We start from the raw sequence: 21,930 nt of genomic DNA, 5'->3' as shown, positions 1-21,930 counted from the left end.
ACACGAGGACCTAACGGATACTTTAAAAAGAAAGGGTTATGAATATGACGGGTTATATGAACGGTTGCCGTTACCAAGTTTCTGTGATTAGGCTAATGAACCTGTTGACAATACCTGGTAAATTGATTGTATATGTAAGAGATAAGGGATGTCCTATATGTCAAAATGAAAGATATGGGACATTTGATTCTTACGTCTACGGTTTGTAAATTCATTCTAGTTATTGAACAGTATAAACATTCTTCCTATTATGAATCTTTCTTTATGTTAGATGATGTAGTGATCGAAATATTTTCTTATGTTTAAGGACTAACATGCGTTTGTAATCATGATTGTAAAATAGTACTGAGACTAGTGTAACACTGGTGAAAGATAAAACATTAATTCTCAAGTGTTTCTCCTTAAATCATACTGTTTTTTGTTTTTTTTTGGCACTCCAAGAGTTGAAACTCCTATTTCGTGAACAAGATCCCCATACTCAATTCCCATATGTGAATAGATATGGTAAAGTTAATATTTTGATATAGAGAACCTGAAAATTATTCGAATACCGTACTCTATGAGGATGCACACTGGTTATTTGAACGAAAGTTCTTGTAAAAGTTTCCTTAAAATACATTCAGTGCTTTGAAAGAAATGTTTGGTACAAGATATAAGATGTTTCTCGTTTGAATTGTTTTACACTTTGTCATAGATATAAGAAGATGTGGTATGAGTGCCAATGAGACAACTCTCCATCCAAGTCAAAATTTATAAAAGTAAACCAATATAGTTCAAAGTACGGTCTTCAACACGGAGCCTTGGCTCACACCGAACAGCAAGCTATAAAGGGCCCCAAAAATTACTAGTGTAAAACCATTCAAACGGGAAAACCAACGATCTAATCTATATAAAAAACGACAAACGAGAAACACTTATGAACCACTTCAACAAACGACAACTACTGAACATCAGATTCCTGTCTTTTATAGCTTGCTATGTGTATGGGTTTTGCACATGGTTGAAAACCGTACAGTGGTCTATAGTTGCCAACATCTACGTGATTTTGTCTTTGGTTGATATATCTAATGGGTAATCGTACCACATCTTCTTATTTACATACCCTGTTTGTATTACGGCAAAATCCATGTTTTAGTGTTGGAAATTAAACAAATTGTGAGAATGATGCTACTTCATTTATTCGTTTTCGGCCAGTTTGTTTATTTAAATTGTTATTTAGCCCATCAAATCATTTGTCCTATGCATACGTAATTTCATGCAGAGTTATCTAACACATATCTTGATGTGCCCCGTTGTTGTTAAAAAATGAAAAAACAGGGATGTATTAATACGTGTTGACAGTGAATTTTATAAAGGTATGTTACAATCATTTCAGTACTGACTAGTGAGCTGAAAAGGTATAAAAGACATAATGTTTGTTTTGTTTCTGTATTTCACAATGTTATTGTCATGCTATATAAAATAATGTTTGTTAGATTTCTTTGCCAGATATAATTTATAATTTGTTGGTATTATTACTCAGCTCGAATCTTTAATGAACAAATGTAGCGTGATCGACACCAATCAAAGACTTCCGCGAATCTTAAGTACTAAATATTTTATTTTTGATATTAAGGATTTTTAGGGATTATCTTAGGACATCACAGACACTGTCGTATATATACAAAAATCCAACTTTTAAGACTTGTTTTAAGTATCTGTCGTCTACAATTAAGCTGTGTTTTATAGATTTGTTTAATGCTGTTCATATTTGTGTCTAGTGAGAATTCTACTGCAGAAAGTATAGTGTATCAATATCGACCCATCGCTGTAAGTATCAATAACAATAAGACTCTATAACGATATGGTGTTGTTTTAGACATTTGTTATAATTTAAAAAATCGAATGTCAAACTTTAATTCTAATGAAAAGATATAAAACGTTTTCATGGTTTGCTGTCTGTTTGAAGTTGTTGACTGAGGTTAAGAATTATTGCCTAGACTTCTTCAATTCGGAATGGGTAAGTTTAAGAGAGCTACCATTTGATTTTTAGGGGGGGGGGGGGGGGGGGGCTAGGATGAAAAATTTTGTTCTGCATTTTTTTTTAATTGTAATCTCTGTCCTGCATTTTTATTTTTCACTCTATTCGGTCCTGCCTTTTTTTTATTAGTTTATCCTGACTTTTTTTTTACATAAATTGTCATCCTGCATTTTTTTTTTTGCCAAGCTGCTCATCCTGCCTTTTTTCTATTCAAAACTCCTGTCCTGCATTTTTTTTTTCAAATTTCATCCTACAATGATATAGTAAAGATTGTTAAAAGTGGCTTTAAACACAAACAAACAAACACACACGAAAATCTTGACGAAAAAAAATATCTGATTACTTACTAATATAAGATATGACGTTTCGAACGAGACCAATAGTTGTGTTGAACGTAATGAAGCTAAATAACATTACAGAACCCTAAAAGGAATAGAGAAAACCATACAAGCATAAAAATAAGGAGTGTCAAATATAAGGGCATATTTTACAAGCACAGGATACATTCTATATACCGCATCCACACAGCACGAGCAACCCAGTTTTTACTGCCTGCACAAAATCAGCACGTAGATGAAACCTTGTGCAAATTTAATAGTCTTTTAACTTTAAAGACTATAGTTAAGGGTTTAGTAACAATTTTTCTTAAATGCATAAAATCATATTGTGATGCTTTAGTTTTCTCTCGAAGACAATTTGAAAAAAAAAATCCCAAATAAAATGGTTCTTTTTTTACGTCGAAAAACACTAAAATGATTTTATTATGTGAAAGAGATAAATAAAACGTAGTGGTTTTGGTTAAGAATGTCGTCGTTTGTTTTATAAATACAGAGAAGTCGAAATCGTTTAAGAATGCAGTGTTTGACCGTTATTAGGAATTCAAAATTGGGCTTTATGTTAGAAGTTCCGCATATATGATGTTACAACGCCAAAGTATATACACATATGAAGCTGTGGTAATATATAAGATTGAAAAAAAAATTCAATGGCCTAAGTTTGAAATACATTCAGTAAATTCGATCGTTTGCCTTTGCAACCAGTCGAGAATTTATATATGTGTACATGGTCAATGCTAAAATATTAATTTTTTTGGTCAGTAATTTCAAATCATTGATTTGTACTTCTCACATGTGACACTTTTATATCCATAAAAAAAATTGAAAGAATGTCATTCTAACTTCTACGTTAACTCCTGATTTACTCCTTCCAATGATATATGTAATATCAAATAGATATATTTGTTTGTCTGTTGGTCTTTTTCTTAATTAGCCATGGCGTTGTCGGTTTATTTTCGACTTATGAGTTTGAATGTCCCTTTGGTATCTTTCGCCCCTCTTTTACTAAAATTATGTCCCATTATTTTAGAATCATGTATTAATGGTTAAAAAGGGTCATGGCTGCTACGCTTATAACAGTACCCTGCAAGAGTGACATGATATACACGACCCTGCTGAAAGTATATGCACTTGAGGTAACTATACATATATGGTTTATGAAGGTTTTCTTACACCAAATATTATTTTCAGTTTTGAAAATAATTATGATAAAGGTGATAGTTTGTTTGTTTTAAAAAAATGAAAACAACACGTTTAATAATTTCTTGCGTCCGATGCGCTTTTCTGGATTTACCTTCATCAGGAACGCTCAAAGCCAAACATTTGAAATCCGAGGGATGCATAAGTACCGAAACAGTTGAAGAGCTATAAGATAGCTTTTTGAGACTACTAATACATGTACACGAGATGTAAATTTAGTTTCATTAAAACACTTTTGAAAATTACTTATCTTTTTGTCGTATTGCATTATATTTGTATCAATCACTCCATATTTTCGATATGAGAAATAATAAAATGTCAATTTTTTTGCAGAAATACCATTTGAATCTGCTTCCATCCTTTCTCAATGACAAATATGATTGGGATTTCAAAACGCGGTATTGTCTGTCTCAATATTTTGGGATAACGATTGGGGTTTGAGACATTAATTTACTTTGTATAAATATATATGTTTTTCTTATGAAGCAAGAGTCTTGCAATCAGATTGGCATATTAAAAAACAATAACATGTACATTTATTTTTTTCATTTTTTATTTAAAAAAGTAAACTATATAGAAATTAGATTTGTTTCAATGTCAATAAAACGGACGTACTAACTTTATTTAATTATGTTTTCTAAAATGTGGCGGCGAAAGAATTGTGTACGGTTAATAAAAAAATAAAGGATTAAGACTTAAACTAATCGGTTCGAGGTTTGGGTTCAAAATTTCGAACCAAATGAAGTCCAAATGCCGTTTCTGGTTTTAAGCGACATTAGCTTTTTGACATTATAAGCTGAAACATTTTTTTTTCTAAATATTAACAATTATTTGCTATTAGCAATAAGTTTGGGCAATGGTTCAATTTTGTTAAAGAAAAAACTTCGCTGCTGTTGATACTCTCTCGAAAGACATTTATTCGACCTTATTTGGATGAGTATGCGTACTACATTTTTGTACCTATGTTGAGACCTCAGCTAGAGAAAATAATTGCGCGTGTGCTAAGCATTTTCTTTTGTATATGTATTCTGCTAACCATACCGACTGTTACTTGTAGTTTCTACCCTAAAGATATTTTGTCAATTTGAAAAAAAGCACAAATAACGTCAGACTGTTTCCTCTGTTTAACTCAGTTGATTGTTTTGCCTCCAGCATCACTGAAGATTTTCAATATTCAACATTTACAACCAAAAATTGAAGAAATAAAATTCCTATTAAAATATGAACAATTATTTGATAAATTTGGTATGGTAGAAACATTTTTAAATGATGAAATTGGTACCGAAACATTACAAATTGAAGGTTACAAAATAGAAAGAAAAGATAGAAACGCTATTAATGATGGCGGAGGTGTGATTGCGTACATACGAAATAGTGTATGTCACCAGAGAAGAATCGATTTAGAAATAGGTAGTATTGAATCTTTATGGATTGAAATTATTTTTCCAAACACAAACTCTATTTTAATAGGCATTTTTTATCGTCCACCGAGTTCATTGCAATCTTGGATTGATTCAGTTGAAAAAGAAATAGAAAAAGCGTCAGCAGAAAATAAAGAAATTATACTTTTAGGAGATTTCAATATAAACTATTCACATATAGATCATACAGTTGTCGGAAATCAAAAATGGAAGGACTGTATTAATTTGTATGGTTTACAACAAATTGTACATAAACCCACAAGAGTAACAGATAAATGTGTAACTACTATGGACCATATTTATACTACCGATGTAGACCATATTACAGAAGTAAATGTGCCTAGTTATGCTGTCAGTGATCATTATCCCGTTTGCGTAACAAGAAAACTTAACCCAAAAATATCAAAAATGGAGCATTTGTCCATAGAATATAGATCATTCAAACAATTTGATAAAAATAAATTTATTGAAAATTTAACAAATACTCCTTTTCATCTCATTGAATCGATTGGAGATGTTGTTGAAGCAGCTAATTATTGGTATAACCCTAGACAAGCATGCTCCTAAGAAAATTAAAAGGGTGAAAAATACTCAACAACCAGAGTGGTGGACTTCTGATATAAATAGCGCTAGACACCAAAGAGATTATTTTCATAGAATTGGGGATATATATAATTATAAAATTTGGCGTAATAAGGTTACATTTTTAGTAGAACAGGCAAAGAAAAATTATTTCCAAAATGCTATTTCAAATTGTAAAGATAGTAAAACTATTTGGAAGTATGTCAAAAGTCTAAATCCCCAAAAATTACATAATAATATCACGCATTTGGAATATAAAAATAGTGTAATTCAAAATGATGTTGATATAGCAAATACATTTAATGTGCATTTCACAAATATTGCTGAAGGTATAGTTGATAACAAATTATGTAATAATGATGAAGGTCCAAGTTTCGATGTACTCAACAAATTTGTGAAATCAAAATTACAAAGTGGTAGTGAAAAATTCATTATACCAGAAATGAGTATTTTAGATGTAAAAATATATTTAAAAAAACTTGACAAGTCTAAAGCAACTGGTTTAGATGATGTTGGACCAAATATTTTGAGTATGTGCAGCGATGTCATTGCACCAGCTTTAACATATTTATTTAATCTAAGCATCAAATGTGGTAAATTTCCAAATATTTTTAAAACTGCAAGAGTTTGCCCAATTTTTAAAAGTGGCGATGCTTGTAATCCTGATAATTATAGACCAATAGCAGTTTTGCCTTGTCTCTCCAAAATCATAGAACGACATATAGCTAATAGTTTGTTTATATATTTAAATAGAAATGACCTTCTTAATACTACACAGTCAGGTTTCAGACCTAAACATTCGTGCACAACTGCACTTACTAAATTAGTAGATGAATGGTTAGCAAATATAGATAATGGAGAAATAAACGGAGTTATATTTTTAGATTTAAAGAAGCTTTTGATCTGGTTAATCATATTATTTTATTAAAAAATCTTGAATATTATAATGTTTCAAACTGTACACTAGACTGGTTTAAGTCATACTTGTATGAACGAAGTCAACAAGTTAAGGTCAATAACGTCATGTCTAATACTAAATGCATAAAAACTGGTGTACCACAAGGCTCTATCCTAGGCCCTCTGTTATTTATTTTATATATCAATGATTTACCACTGAACATAGAAAATTCATTAATAGATTTATATGCAGATGATTCTACATTACATAGTAAAGGTAATGATGTACTTCAGTTAACTGCTAACCTTCAAAATGATATTCATGTAATTGAAAACTGGTGTTCGCAAAATTGTATGAAACTAAATGCCAAAAAGTGTAAATCAATGATTATTGGTTCAAAACAGAGGCTTTATTCAACTGGGAACAGTTTAGATATAAAAATTTCAGATGAACAAATAGAGAATGTAGATTGTGAAAAACTTCTTGGTTTATATATCGACAAAAACCTAAATTGCAATGAGCAAATAGATAAAATGTCATGTACAATATCAAATAGAATCAATTTATTACAAAAGATAAGAAAATATTTACCTATGCATATACGTATTATTTATTTTAATGCTTATATTCTGCCATTGTTTGGTTATTGTTGCAATATATGGGGAAGTTGTTATGAAAGTGGACTAAAAAAACTTAATAAGTTATTAAAGAAATCTGCTAGGGTTATAGTAGAAGCTGACATAATGACATCATCCAGTTTGTTGTTTAATAGCTTAAACTGGTTAAATGTTGAAAAACGCATTCAATATCAAAAGGCAATACTTGTATATAAATCATTAAATGATATGGTTCCTAACTATTTACAAGAAAACTTTCATTTTATTGGTAATCAGAATTATAATTTACGTTCAGCTGATGAAAAACTATTAAATCTTCCGAAACCAAAAACAAACTTTTTAAAGAAAACATTTACATATTCAGGTTCTCAAATATGGAACAGTTTACCAAATGAAATAAAAATGAGTAATACACTTGTATCTTTTAAAGCAAAATGTTACACATTTTTCATCAATTGTGCAAATTAATATGCATTTTCATTATTATGCAAACAACTCTTTAAGGGGGCCCGTAGGTGACCTGTTGCAAGGCTAAATTTCTGTCCCTATCCAATTTACCCTCATTTCCCGTGGCAGTCTAAATTTCTCCGACCTTAATCCCTTAATCTATTACAGAACCTACCTATTGTATTTATTGTGAACTTGTTCTCGTCCTGAATATGCATGAAATATTTGCCACTGGACGTTAAGCAACCAACAATCAATCAATCAATTTTTCATTATTATCTAGATACAATTGTATCTTGTGTATAATATATCATTATGATACTGTATGTACTTATAAATATGTTATTATTATTTTGAGGACTCTCAGGAAGATTAGTTTTAACTAATGGGATTATCCTCTTGATATAAAGATTATTTATTTATTTATTTATTTTATTTTAAGAGATATTACTTGTCGAAATGCGCATCCGGGGCACTAAAATTGGTAACGTTAAAATTATTGAAATTTTTTGAAATATATAATTATTTGCCTACCTACCGACCCTTGTTTCATTCAGCATGTTAACAGAAACACATGTTTTATTTTTAATGTATGCAAAGTAAAACTCTGAAACCTTTAGGAATAACGATTTTTTTAATGGTAAACTGATGATTTACATTACTCATTTTGTCTAAAATATGAAATAAAAAAGAAGACGAATAATTTTCATTTAAATTAAACTGTTTCACGTTCTAATCTCCGAATCCATGTCTGTGTATTTATATTCATAATTTGGGGTCATAATATGACAATCTGCAATGTACGGAGATCATGTCGATGGTTAATTAGATTATCCAAATATATGCACAAAATATTGATAATTTATTGTTTTCTATGAACATTCTATAATTCTGATATCCGTATAAGTATGTTACAAGAGTTTAGTTAGTTTAGTGGGAATTAATCAGGAGGTTAGTTCCGCTTTAATATTTTATCGTTTTTATATCATTATTGCAAACAATCACGCTTGAAAAAGAAAAATTTATATATTTTATTTTAAGTGTAAAAGCTTTCAGCCCTTATTTAAAAAAAATAGCATCTTATATATGCTTATTAATGTTTAACATCCTTATTCTACATCAAACGTACTTATACCATTTACAGATAAGATGTAATGTTCACAAGTGTATGTGAATGTTAACTGCAGCGTAATATTTTTTTTTTTTTTTTTTTTGTATTTCTATCATGTATACTGATGTGCAATGAAAATGAAATAAGCTCATTATATTCTATATACTTTCAGGCAAAGATTATACTCATTCTGCAGACACCAACGAAATATTTCAGAAACATCACTAAAGATGCTTACAAAAACGATCTCAGATTTTATTATCGTATATGCAACCGTGGAAACAATACATTATGGCTCTTTAAAGGTTCCACTGTATGATACCTGATTTTTCAAATAGATGTATAATTTTGTGTATACTGTTTATAACAAACATTTTTGCTAAATAAATAATACAATTATACATTTGAAATAACCATGTTTTTTTTTCGCGCGGTGAGTACGTGTACTTTTTAATTTTTTTGTTTTTGTCCTTTATTGGTTTTCCAAGATCGTTGTCATCGCGTTGACCTTATTGCAGATTGTTATCGGGCATTTTACCATGCATTAAACAATATAATTAAAAAATTGGCAGAGAAAACCTCATTATGGTACAAATGTAGTCGGTCATCTTTGAAAATGTATATAGACCAAAGCGAGACTGAGGTAATTGTCTGACGCAAGCTTTGTTAAATTCAATTTGCCAACTTCTGTTTCAATTATCTATAGTAGGCGATCATTGCATTACGTTGCATCGTGGGTCATTGCAAAAGTATTAGCTCTACTAAAAGCTATAATTGGACAAGTACTATTTTTTTAAGAGCTGTCCATCTCAAAACTGATGAGTGAAAGATATGTCTCTTTTTTTTCATTTTCTCTTTTTTTTTTTGGGGGGGGGGGACATTCTTGTTCATCAGACATTAAATTCAATTAGGAAACTTCCGTTTCAATGGCAATTTGGCATCCATTGCGTTGCAAAGGTAAGTTACATTGTAGTGTGGTTAATTGAACAAGTGAAAGCTTTTCTTAAAATAGTACAAGTAATAGCTTTTTCTGTAAGGTTTACCGCCTTTACTAGTATATAGAAAAATTTAGATATTTTGACATTGTTGTTTCGTCCATTAAGAAAAGTGCTGCATATAAATTTTAGTGGGGTTACAAATCAAGAAAAACGGTTGAAACAATTTGTAAGGTTTAACAATTTTCAGGGGGGAGAGTATAATATTTACCTTAAACAGGAGGTATCTCTAAATCACTGTCGTTTTTAACCCTTTTCTGTTTTTCAAAACTTTGTTACTAATACACAGGTAGGGAAAGCATGATTTATCATTTAGTTGTAATTGGCTTTGAATTAGCTTTCAGCAACTGCGTGTACTCTTATATCGATGCTTCGTGTCTTTTGTTTTTTTATGTTAGTTGGGTCTTTGTGTGCTTCGTATCGATCTATAACATAAAGCCATTTGTAACTGATTTTTAAATCCGTTCTTATGTTGTGTTATTAAAATACTCTTCAACTTCATACTTTATTTTGTCTTTTGAATTTTCTGTTCGATCGTTAATGGTGAGTCTTTTGTAGACGAAACGCGCGTCTTGTGAACACAATTTTAAGCCTGGTATCTATGATTAGTCTATTGTTAAAGCCAGTAACTATACTGATTAATAGTTATTTCTTAACTGCAATCGTACATTTAAAGACAGTATCTGTTAAATTTTAATACATAATGTCTTTTTTACATTTCTAAGGAAAAAACTACATAAGAATCTTGTAACATTGATATGGTCATAATTATAAATTAACTGTTTACAAAACTTTGAATTTTTGAAATACTAAGGCTTTTCTACCTCAAGAATAGATTATCCTAGCTATATTTGGCAAAACTTTTAGGAATTTTTGGTCCTCAATGCTCTTCAACTTCGTACTTTATTTGGCCTTTTTAACTTTTCTGATTCGAGCGTCACTGATGAGTCTCTTGTAGACGAAACGCGCGTCTGGCGCAAATACAAAATTTCAATCCTGGTATCTATGATGAGTTTATTTACATCTACTGGTTCGATGCCACTGCTGGTGGAGTTTTTATTCCCCAAGGGTATCACCAGCCCAGTAGTCAGCACTTCTGTGTTGACATGAATTATCATTGATATAGTCATAATTATAAATTAACTGTTTACAAAACTTAGAATTTTTGAAATACTAAGGCTTTTCTACCTCAGGAACAGATTACCTTAGCTGTATTTTGCAAAACTTTTAGGAATTTTTGGTCCTCAATGCTCTTCAACTTCGTACTTTATTTGGCCTTTTTAACTTTTTTGATTCGAGCGTCACTGATGAGTCTTTTGTAGACGAAACTCGCGTCTGGCGCAAGTACAAAATTTCAATCCTGGTATCTATGATGAGTTTATTTACATCGAAATTTTTGTTTAAATCAAATCTTTTCTGGATATTGATGAAACAAAATGGTAAAAATCAAGTACATAAAAAATCTAACGCTCTTTCAAGTCACCAATTTTTGGAATATTTAAAAAATTCCTTAGCATGATGCAATTTCCCAAAACAAATCTTCTTAACAACTAAGCTTTCGAGTATTCCGGTCTGCCTATTGTTACGAGAACTTTCAATTTAAAAAAAAAGTTTTTGAGTAAAAAATACAATTTAAAAGTGCAGGTCATAAAAACATAGGAAAATAAGTTTACGAAGTAGGTTATCAGTTCAACGATTTTTTTTTATTTCAACCATTTTAAGAATAAGTCGTTTTGATATTAATGCATGTAGGTGCTGCGTATCAATCGATTGGTTTGTAATCGTTCCAAGACTTATCTGATCTAATTGCATACATATACGCGGATATTTGACATGTTCAAGTGGGGTATACAGCCAGTAGAAAAATAATTTGACGTTGGTACGCGTGGAATTTATTGGCATATCAAACTTTCAACCAAATTTTGCACAAAACTCGATAGTCGGCTTTTCTCATCATTTGCAATATTAAACAGGAAAATGATAATATTATACGGTAGTTTTGCTTTTATTACAATTTATTTTCATTATGACTATTTATTAGATCGTTTTCATGTGAATTTATAATAAATATCGTCCTATTTGAGAGCGTTCCAAACTAGAGATCTAGTTTTCATTGTTTTCAAGTGAGATAATTTTTGCCACTTTATTTCCAAATATATGATACAGGGTTATTTATCAAAGATCAAAACTGCTTTCATTTTATATACATGTCTCATGGGCGATCAACCAATTTTGCTTTCGTTTTAAATATGTCTCATGTGCGATCAAACTCTTTCTCGAACCATAATAGTATGTGTGAAATGTATAAATTCGGCTCCTTTTGTTTTTCAAGGATAAATATAATCAACAAAGATCTAGAATTTGGAATGATATGGCTACAGTATTAATTTTTTGCGCAGACAAGATAAGGCAAGATGAACGTACAAACCGCCGAACCATTATTTTTGGCAAGCATGTGCTTCACTGGTAGGCAATGATAGCTACAATCCTCTACGTTAAATGCTAAATAGAGAGATCGTATGAAAAATGAGCCCCGATACGTGGCAAATATTCCCCCCAAGAACTCTTTGGTTTCCATTGCAGCTTATTAATTATAAAATTCAAAGAGAACACCCTAAGTTCCAAACTGGGACCAATTCAGGAACCGGTCTCTTTGGTACATTCAAAGAAGACCCAATTTAATCTCTGTGAGAACACAGAAGAATATAACCCCAAATATAAGCTAGCGTACAATGTGGGGACATGTTCCATTTTCATCTTGCCATATCCCGCTGGCTATACTGTAACGACTTATTTATTTTTAAATTACAACAAATTTGAAATGATAAAATACTGAATTAAAAGTCATACAGATATATATTGAAAATATGAACTGTCAATAATTTTGAAAATTTGTCAATTAAACAAGAATTCGATTCGATTAACTGGTGTCTCATTCACTGGCAATATGGCACGTTCTTGTCATGCTGTCAGAGCTGTTAATTCCAGTGGCGGTATATCCATATCTATTTTACATCTCTCCATAACTGCATCCGATCACTTTAAAACCTGAAAAATTTGAACACAGCAGCAGAATTTTTCTTATCTTTATTTTTGGGGGGTGGATGGGGAGGTGGGTGGGATTTTTAGCTAACTATGTTGGCAGCTTTTGCACTCGCCACTTGTTTAACAACGCATGAATGACGTCACGATATGACGTATTTTAGAATGTAACTAAATTCGGAAACAATTAGGATTGATTCCGGAAAAAACGGAGTTCTACTTTTATTAAACCAGTTTATCCTAATATGATAAACTTAATTAATCAAAGATCAAAACTGCTTTCATTTTATATACATGTCTCATGGGCGATCAACCAATTTTGCTTTCGTTTTAAATATGTCTCATGTGCGATCAAACTCTTTCTCGAACCATAATAGTATGTGTGAAATGTATAAATTCGGCTCCTTTTGTTTTTCAAGGATAAATATAATCAACAAAGATCTAGAATTTGGAATGATATGGCTACAGTATTAATTTTTTGCGCAGACAAGATAAGGCAAGATGAACGTACAAACCGCCGAACCATTATTTTTGGCAAGCATGTGCTTCACTGGTAGGCAATGATAGCTACAATCCTCTACGTTAAATGCTAAATAGAGAGATCGTATGAAAAATGAGCCCCGATACGTGGCAAATATTCCCCCCAAGAACTCTTTGGTTTCCATTGCAGCTTATTAATTATAAAATTCAAAGAGAACACCCTAAGTTCCAAACTGGGACCAATTCAGGAACCGGTCTCTTTGGTACATTCAAAGAAGACCCAATTTAATCTCTGTGAGAACACAGAAGAATATAACCCCAAATATAAGCTAGCGTACAATGTGGGGACATGTTCCATTTTCATCTTGCCATATCCCGCTGGCTATACTGTAACGACTTATTTATTTTTAAATTACAACAAATTTGAAATGATAAAATACTGAATTAAAAGTCATACAGATATATATTGAAAATATGAACTGTCAATAATTTTGAAAATTTGTCAATTAAACAAGAATTCGATTCGATTAACTGGTGTCTCATTCACTGGCAATATGGCACGTTCTTGTCATGCTGTCAGAGCTGTTAATTCCAGTGGCGGTATATCCATATCTATTTTACATCTCTCCATAACTGCATCCGATCACTTTAAAACCTGAAAAATTTGAACACAGCAGCAGAATTTTTCTTATCTTTATTTTTGGGGGGTGGATGGGGAGGTGGGTGGGATTTTTAGCTAACTATGTTGGCAGCTTTTGCACTCGCCACTTGTTTAACAACGCATGAATGACGTCACGATATGACGTATTTTAGAATGTAACTAAATTCGGAAACAATTAGGATTGATTCCGGAAAAAACGGAGTTCTACTTTTATTAAACCAGTTTATCCTAATATGATAAACTTAATTAATCAAAGATCAAAACTGCTTTCATTTTATATACATGTCTCATGGGCGATCAACCAATTTTGCTTTCGTTTTAAATATGTCTCATGTGCGATCAAACTCTTTCTCGAACCATAATAGTATGTGTGAAATGTATAAATTCGGCTCCTTTTGTTTTTCAAGGATAAATATAATCAACAAAGATCTAGAATTTGGAATGATATGGCTACAGTATTAATTTTTTGCGCAGACAAGATAAGGCAAGATGAACGTACAAACCGCCGAACCATTATTTTTGGCAAGCATGTGCTTCACTGGTAGGCAATGAAAGCTACAATCCTCTACGTTAAATGCTAAATAGAGAGATCGTATGAAAAATGAGCCCCGATACGTAGCAAATAATCCCCCCAAGAACTCTTTGGTTTCCATTGCAGCTTATTAATTATAAAATTCAAAGAGACCACCCTAAGTTCCAAACGGGGACCAATTCAGGAACCGGTCTCTTTGGTACATTCAAAGAAGACCCAATTTAATCTCTGTGGGAACACAGAAGAATATAACCCCAAATATAAAAGTAGCGTACAATGTGGGGACATGTTCCATTTTCATCTTGCCATATCCCGCCAAATGAGTGGGGCATACCCACTCACTGCCAAAGAAATTACCCTTGAACCCCAATAAAACGGATTGGTGCCACCTTTAAGTCCCAACCGAGTTTCACTTGTTATTAAAATAATCTCATTTATAACAGTTCTTATAATTTCACTGAGGAAAAATAACTGGTCCTCCTGGTGTCATGAACTTTTCAAGTGCTCCTTGTAAATTATTCAGATAAATATCATTACCAATCTTTGATAAATGTGTTCCGTCATATCTAAACAAATTACTTTCTTTAGCACGTATGTTACTGTGCCTAATTGCACATCCACCGATGCTCAGAACCAAGTTTTTGACCCGGAGATTTACTCGTTTACGAGCCTTTTCAACAGCTTGACCACAATTGGCATTGTGCCAGTACCGTCTCATTAATATGTCTGACCATATTATTTTCAAAGCTGGATATAATGCATGTAACCGAAGCAGGTCACATTCTATGTCACTGAATAATTTCCCTGATGTCAATATACCTAAATCATTAGACCCAAGTTGAAAAACAAGCAAACTCGGAAGGGGGCGGTTAAGCAACCTTTGTTCAAAGACTCTATTTAAATCACCCCACCTCATACCCCTTTGACCAATCCAAACCATATAAGCACCTGTATTCTGTAGGCCAAGGTGAAGTCCCCCAGGTCTAGACGAAGCTTCTTTATTGGCCCAATAATCGCAATATACTATGGATGATCCTATTAACCAAATTGTTTTGACACCTACAATTAATGTATGTATTATTTCAATGAGCTATTGCGGTTTAATATGTATAAGCTTAAATGTTCAAACGGATGTATTTTGTGTAAGCATCCGATGTCCAACGACCCCATTTCTTTAATGTGTCGTCATTTACTCCTAGCTTTTTTGCTTCAGTTGCTCCCCCGATTCTGAAAGAATGTGCTCTGAAATGTCCATTGACTTTGCAGAATGACAAACTCTTTTGTAAAATAGACGAAAATTGATAACGAGTAAGACTTGATCCATCAAAATGTATGTATAAATTACTTCCGGGCGAAGGATATCGAATTTGCAAAAATTTCTTAAGTAAGTGAATGGGACACTCAGATTTGTCGATTTGCTCATTAATAATCAAAATTAAAGAAGAGTATAGTTGATCTGTTTTGGAACTACGTATACACAGGTGAAGCTCTTCCGTGTGGTCAGATTTGACAATTGAAACGTCAGATATGTGTATAACATGTGCCCCCAAATCAGTTTTATTTTCCGCAGATATCTCACCAACGCGAAGTAAAGCGAAAAAACTTAGACTAAAAGCTGAAGCGAACATGGCTGATTCGTACGACGAAAAGCAGACATGTTGAAGCGACCTGATTAATTTTCGTAATAAATCAATTGAAATCGGTACCCGCAAATCGGTTTTTTTTGGATTTGACCTTTTTAAACCTTCTAATGTTTTCCCTACTAAAAAGGATTTTGTACTATCTGTTAAATCTTGAATCTTATGTTGATAACTAATTCCTGACATATATGTTAAGACAGTAGAGGCTGACATACCCCTGAATGAAAGGAAGGCGATGTAAAATAATAAATCGCTAAGTGGGGCTGGCCAAATATCATGTAGGTTGTATGTTGATCGAAAAGTTTTAAAGGACTCGACTGCCGTATTGTATGTTTTCCACGTTTTTTGAGCCATAGAACTGGTAAGAAGATGGTTTAATTCGATTTCTAAAGCGTCCAAAGGTGGTCTGGAATCGCTGTTCTGTACTGATCTGCTTCTGGACAAAGGTTTCTGAACCGCTGAAAATCACAACGGGATAATGAATCGGCTATGATATTTATTTTACCAGGAATGTGTTCTGCTTTTAAAACGATATTATATTTCAATATGGAAAAAACTAGATTCCTGATAAGGGACATAATTCTATTTGACTTAGAAGTTCTCTTGTTTATGATAGTTACAACGGCCTGATTATCCACATAGAAAATGATTCGTTTGTTTTTAAGATGTACTCCCCATATATGAAGTGATATAACTACTGGGAAAAGTTCCAAGTACGTAATGTCCTTCAAGAAATCATGTTCTATCCATTCTTTTGGCCAACAGTTTTGTGCCCATTTCCCCTGAAAGTAAATGCCAAAACCTCTGTTTTGACCCCCGGCACTGTCTGTAAACAGTTCAAGCGTATCGTTGGAAGTCCATAAACTATCAATCATGACCGTGACTCCGTTATATTGGTCTAAAAAAGAGCTCCAAACTTTAATGTCTTCACGCATGTTGCATGATACCCGTACCCTGTGGTGTGCTTTTCTTATGTTACAAGTAGCATCTATTAATCTTCGGCAAAAAGCCCTTCCAGGGGCGATAACTTGGCATGCAAAGTTTAACAACCCTATCAGGGACTGTAACTGACGCAGGGTTACTTTTTTGGAATGTAGAAACAGCTGTAAAAGTTTGTTTTAAATTGGTCAATTTTTCCACAGGGAGCCTCATTTCCATTTTAAGGTATCAAATTCAATACCTAAGAAGGTCAAAATTTCTATGGGTTGAACGGTTTTGTCTTCGGCTAATGGAACCCCCCAAGTTGAACAAATTTCCTTGAACGTTTCAAGTGTTTTCTGACAAGTTGGACTATTTGTTTCGCCTCCAAAAAGGAAATCGTCTAGATAGTGAAGTATATTAGGATTTCCACTAGTACGTTCCGTAAACCAATGAAGTGCTGTTGAGAACTTTTCAAAGAGTGAACAGCTGATTGAGGCTCCCTGTGGTAAACAACGATCAAAATAATACTTACCATCAAAAATGAAACCCAACTGGTCAAAATCCGAAGGTGAAACCCTTAAAAAACGAAATGCACTTTTAACGTCGGACTTTGAAAGTTTTCCGGCTATTCCTATATTTTGCACCAACCTAACGGCGTCGTCAATACCCGAATACTGCACAGAGCAATATTTCTCATCTATAAAGTCATTCACAGAGTTATGTAGGGGATGGGAAAGATTATGAATTAAACGATAATCCCCGTTCTTCTTTTCGGCCAAAAATATAGGAGAAATGCGTAGAGTTGGCAAAGGTGGGTGGTCAAAAGGACCGGCCATTCTACCTAGAGTAATCTCTTTATTAATTTTTTCTCTGACAAGATCTGCATGTACAGTCACACTTTTAGAATTGTTTGCATGAACAGGTAATCGTGAACCGGAATACTGCAATTTGAAACCAAATCGAAGACCATTTATTAGTTCGTTTGCTGTTGCTTTTGATGGATAAAATTTTAAAGATTCTTCTACTTCATTTACACAAATAGGGGAGTATCCCAAAGAGTACAACTGGTAATCCTTACCTCTTTTTGCAGGCACCAATAGTTTGGTTTCCAGAGCACCTGAAACATTTATGTTCAAATTTACATTCTGCCCCATAAGTACATCTGCCGAAGTTGTAACCTTTGCATGGCGCCGAGAATCTTTGTACCTGTTCAGATTTAGTATTTTGGACATACTGTGATCCCTTTTGACCCCCAAAAGAATGATTAGTACCTGAATGAACAAATCTCGGAGGAGTAGAGACGTACATTACCCACAGCTCCATATCCAGCTCTGCCCAAGATGATTGTGGACATCTAGCCTTACGAAGGCGATATTGTTCATCATATATAGCCCAACCTGAGCCAAACCCTCTAGATGAAGCTAAGCGAACGTTATACATGTATTTTAAAAACTCTTGGCCTTCATTAGGCCATTTTTCTAGCATTATATCCATAAGGATGATGAAAGCAGATGTCCACACGTGCAAATTTGTAATGGTGCTCTGCTTTTGTGGAGTAATAGTTAATAGTCCCCCTTTTACTGAAAGATCACCATTTAAATGGGAGTCTGTGGCTAAATCTTTAAGATTTAAGTAAAACATTTAAATCAAGATATTCTCCGGCCCAAATTTTCTCCTTAATTTTAACCGGTATATGGGCACCCACAGGGTCAAAAACACTTGATGTGTACACTGGCGTTACACTTTCGTGTACAATGTCTAAATTAAAACCCTGTGAATAACCCCTGTTACAATCACTTAAACCTGTTGTATTGTTAAACATACCGGTAGTGGCTGTATGCAGTCCTGGTACTGGGTTTTGGTCAATTCCAGCCATCTCCGGTTGGTCACTGGACAAGGAAACACTGCTTAGAGCCGGCTGCTGTCTTTGGAATGGTCTCGGTATAGGTTCCTTCTCCGGCCCAAATCCCGATTGTTCTGGTAATGGTAGGGTACTGTTTCTAATTTTCTTCGCTTCTCTGCCTCTGAAATGGTCAAGTCAATCTTTGCGGTTCTGTTGGCGTTGTTGCATGGTCTGTCGACAGATCCTCTCTCCTAGTTTGGTCTGACGTCGACTTTGTTTGTGTTTTCTTCTTTTTAGTTAGTGATTTTGATTTTCCTGTTGGTTTTCTGTGTCTCTTAGGTGGTTTCATGTTGATTTTTAGCAAACTCAAACGTAGCTGCGGAACCGTAGCTCTTAGGTCCTTATGTTATTTTTTGACTATTTGCGGACCATAGAGCTACGGATTTTTCCTATTTCAAAATCTCGGAATTGCGACCCAGGTTCAGGTCGCACTTATTTCCCAAAAATTTATTGTTTATCGTCCATGCAAAGCTTGTCAATATATATAGTTCGTTTCGTTAGACATTTTTCTAGGATATGACGTACCTATTTATGTTTGAATATTCATTTCCTTAACACTATTATCTAATTATTCCCATTTGTATACATTCTCCGCCTATTTTGTTCAGCCATATTGAATCTCGTAGTGACGTCACAAAAAACAAGAAAAGATAACTCTTGGAAGAAAACACGTGTTGGTTTGTTTACGTTGTCTTTTATTAAATTTTTATGACTTTTTGAATGAAATAACGTGTAATTAAAGTTACTTACTAACGAAAATAATAATTCTTCCCAGTAATTTAAATATTTCGTATGAATTAATGTTGTAAAGCCTTCAAAACACTCGATTCTCGCTTAGAAATAAGTAAACAAACCAACACGTGTTTTATTAAAAGAGTTATCTTTTCTTGTTTTTCGTAGGCGTTCCTCACCTCCAACATAGGAGATCGAGGATATTAGAGTTATCTTTTCTTGTTTTTCGTGACGTCACGACGAGATTCAATATGGCTGAACAAAATAGGCGGAGAATGTATACAAATGGGAATAATTAGATAATAGTGTTAAGGAAATGAATATTCAAACATAAATAGGTACGTCATATCCTAGAAAAATGTCTAACGAAACGAACTATATATATTGACAAGCTTTGCATGGACGATAATCAATAAATTTTTGGGAAATAAGTGCGACCTGAACCTGGGTCGCAATTCCGAACGTTTTGAAATAGGAAAAATCCGTAGCTCTATGGTCCGCAAATAGTCAAAAAATAACATAAGGACCTAAGAGCTACGGTTCCGCAGCTAACTCAAACGTTGATTTTTAGCTAACTATGTTGGCAGCTTTTGCACTCGCCACTTGTTTAACAACGCATGAATGACGTCACGATATGACGTATTTTAGAATGTAACTAAATTCGGAAACAATTAGGATTGATTCCGGAAAAAAACGGAGTTCTACTTTTATTAAACCAGTTTATCCTAATATGATAAACTTTAATAGTTGACAACAAAGTAAAGACCAAAAGAAAAAGTAAGAAACAAAATTTTCCTATTATATTTTATACCAAGATTCCATTTTCTGTACTGAATTAGCAATAGACAGCCTTTACCTTAAAACAATCTAGGCCCTTCTTAATTAAATACCTAAAATTATACATATATTTACCTTTTAGTAACGCAATTGTCACATTTTATGGATGCTCAAGTGAGACCAGTCTTTTGAAAAGCTTATACTTGTATAGTATTTTCTTCGAATCATGGTGTATTAGTTTCATTCGATATTCATGTCAAATTATTAATAAATATCGGTTCTGATTATTTTATCTTATGATGTGGTCGAGGTTCTATAGGCTAGAATGTTACACAGAATTTGGAACATGTCCCAGATAGGAGAGGATGATAGATACGGAAGATAAGGAATACAATTACAGTATGGGTATTCAAGATTTGCTATACTTCAAGCTATTGATTATCATGAAGGACCGATTTAAAAAAAAGGAAATATTTTGTGTGCATGATAACAAAACTATTACATTTAGTCAGTTACTTTCTAATGATATTGATTAGGTCAATTACAATGAGATAACATCAAATAATACACTAGGGGGAATACAATTAAAGTGAATTGAATTATATAAGGTCTTCAACAATGACAATATAGTTCGTGAAGTTTCAAACAAATTTTCAAAATAGCAGACATGTATTTCCTTAAAAAAATAAGTTGATCCTAACATTGGCAACACGACAACAAATATCCACTAATGTTAAAGTATATCTAAAGGTAGGAGGAAATATGGGGTTAAGAATAATTTATTATATAGTTGTTTTTCACTGAAGTCTCTTTTATATAGTCCGAAGTAGAAGAGTTGAAACACATTGTTCCAGCCCGTCTGGTTACTGCTGTTGTTTTGAGTTCCTCCTTTGCATGAAGTTACCCTTATTTATGAGCATTGAAATTTCAAACTGTTATTAGAAAGAGTTACGACCACTATCCCGTGTTACTGTCATATTCATATTTCAATGACGGTTAACTATAATCTGAATTTTCTACGAGTTTAAATATCGAAAACAATAAACACCTTCAAGCAAGACGAGTTTCACATATGAAAAGTACACCAAGGTCATCTGCTTCAGTACTCAGAAATAAGCTTTCATTTACAGGATATATAATTTTAAAGAAATACATTTATCTAGCTATCATACTTTTCGTTTGCCTATTTATTTATTTGTTTATCTTAGCAATAATTATAATCATTATAAGTATAATTAAGTTTACTATTTATTCATTACTCTTTTTTATTTATCTTGAAAGTATTCTTTAAAAATTTAGAATTTCACAGAAATCTAATTACGGAGTTGGCAAGACATTCATATAAATTTCACCTTTGTATACATGTGCGTATGTAAAGTGCTTACATATCAAGTTCAATATGTAGAGCAATTTGTTTGCCCCTTTTGTACTTTTTAACACCAATAAATAGTCCTAGAATAGACGAGTGACTTGTCGTGGTTCGAATTTATTTTTGAAGATATGAATCATAAATGGGAAAGTTTTTTTTTTAATTTTTTAACCATGAAAATTCAAATATTATTCCCAATGATATTTATTATCGAACTAACAATAAATATCAATGAAATCGTATTTGT

At 32.8% G+C, this 21,930-nt stretch overlaps 1 long non-coding RNA gene across 1 annotated transcript; it reads left to right on the top strand.

The window, feature by feature from the left end:
- The first annotated feature begins 1,530 nt into the window (after positions 1-1,530).
- LOC127733229 (uncharacterized) lies at positions 1,531-8,921 on the top strand. The gene is made up of 3 exons (XR_007996930.1): positions 1,531-1,809; positions 3,386-3,491; positions 8,804-8,921. It is a non-coding gene; the product is annotated as an uncharacterized LOC127733229 (long non-coding RNA).
- The last annotated feature ends 13,009 nt before the right edge of the window (positions 8,922-21,930 follow it).

Source organism: Mytilus californianus, unplaced genomic scaffold, assembly GCF_021869535.1.
Source record: "Mytilus californianus isolate M0D057914Y unplaced genomic scaffold, xbMytCali1.0.p SCAF_3, whole genome shotgun sequence".
In the NCBI taxonomy this organism is placed as follows: Eukaryota; Metazoa; Mollusca; class Bivalvia; order Mytilida; family Mytilidae; genus Mytilus; species Mytilus californianus.
This window is presented reverse-complemented; position numbering and strand designations above follow the sequence as displayed.